Here is a 2,042-nt window from a genome sequence, read left to right on the forward strand (position 1 = left end):
TGAGATGAGATGAGATGAGATAAGATAAGATAAGATAAGATAAGATAAGATAAGAACAGGAACAGAAAAGAACAGGAACAGAAGAAGAAACCAGGTGGGTTTCACTTCTGGGAAGTAGTGACTTCACCTGTAAGAATCTCTTGCATCCAGTACTGTAGCCATCTGACTTTTTCGTCTTGCCCAAGTGCTCCTGCTGCTTACTCCTCCCTGATACTCATGCCCGTGGTTGTTGCCCTGACACCACCCACAGATCTCCACGGCAACTGGATGCAGTCTTTGGAGGCAAGAGGTTTGAAGTCATGTTTCCTTGGGGCCCGAATCATGACAGTTACAGGAACAGATATCTAGGGCTGTGGGTTATGTAGCAGGTGTTAGTGTGGAGTGCCAGCTCCTCACTGGTAGAAGGACCCATGTGTTCTTATAATATATTTATTACTTCTGGAGATTGTGAAGTATGGGAGCCTCTAAAGCATAGGCACAGAGCAGAGACCCCCTCTTGCTTGGCCTAAGGGCAATCAATACCTGTGAAAACTTGAGGAACAATAAATAAAAATCGTTTTCATTGTTGAACATGTACCATGTGCCAGGCAATATGCTGAGTACTTTTGTGCATTACTGTATTTCATTTCTCTGGTCATGCTGTGAGGTTCTTGTGGGTAACTCTGTTTTACGTAAGAGGATATTCAAGCTCACGTGAGAGAGGTTCCAGAACTGGATCACAGAGGAACTGGAGCTGGGTCCCAGATATTCTGATCACGGTGCCCAAGCTTGAACAACACTGACTACTCACTGTTCTACAGCAACCTTCACCCCAGGACCCTTGGGAAAAATACATGAAATTATACACACAGTATTTGGCAAACTTTAAGGTTCACAGAAATTAACTATAATTACACACCGGCTCAGCAAACTACTGACCAATCTGTGTAACTTCACCTTTGGGGAATGCTCAGCTGGATAAACCATATCACCCCTGGCTTTCCTTCACTAATGGCCGAGATTCCTTCCACTAGTCATTTATATGGATAAGGCTTGGAAGGTCAATTTGAAATGCAACTCCATTATTAGGGCAACCACCTGATGGCCATTCCTCCGTGTCCAGGGGACACATGGGATGAAAAAGCAGAGGCCCAGGGTGGAGAAATTTTGAGAGTGAATGGAGGCTCCAGGGCATTTCTGCATGAAGATCTGGTACCCAGTGGGGTGGGAGACAGTGGGTCAACTTGAGTGGATGCATTCAGTCGATCCTGGGAAGACAGCCGGCTCTTTGCCATATTTAGTCAAGGCAAGGACAGGACTGAAAATTGCTATTCACAACATCTCATGGGGTCCCTTACTTTTTCTATTATTGCTATGACTTCCTTTCCAGATTGATTTATAAATGAAGAAAGATTAAATTTAGAGTCCTGGCTTCATCCTCCCAGCTCAGCTCCTTTTCTGTCTCTCTCTCTGTCTCTCTCTCCTTCTACTTGACTCCCATAAATCAGAACCACTTCCTTTCGATCTATGGGGATTCTGAATCACAAAGTACAGAAATAAAGTAATAATTCTCTTCTAACATGATATTCCTGGGAAAAGCCTCTCTGTGCCTAGAAGCATTCATTTCTTGTTCCTGACCCATACTCCTCTCCAAACTAATGCTGACAAGCTAATCCATGTTATACTTCAGGCTCGGGACAAGTATTGAGTCCCCATCCTCTCCTAGGAGCACCAGGTAAATTCAGTATGCGGTCCAGTGCCTGGCACATAAAAGTAGTTACTGAACTGATAATCCAGTGATTGGATTATCACCTCAGTAAATTCTCAATCAGTCTTTGAGCCAAAGATGACCCCAGTCTTTTTAGAGATTTAGGAAGAGAAACTTAACGAAGTAGCAAAGAACATGGTGTGGGAAGTTGGACTTTATGATTCGATGGCCTGCGCTGTCTCCTTTATCCCCATTGCATGACGAACTTCATGTTTTTAGCTTGGTTAAATGAAACAAAAACTAAAACACTCGCTTCCCAAATTTCCCTTTGAACCGAACACCTCAACTTGACAAA

This window comes from Prionailurus viverrinus, chromosome F2 (assembly GCF_022837055.1).
Source record: "Prionailurus viverrinus isolate Anna chromosome F2, UM_Priviv_1.0, whole genome shotgun sequence".
NCBI lineage: Eukaryota > Metazoa > Chordata > Mammalia > Carnivora > Felidae > Prionailurus > Prionailurus viverrinus.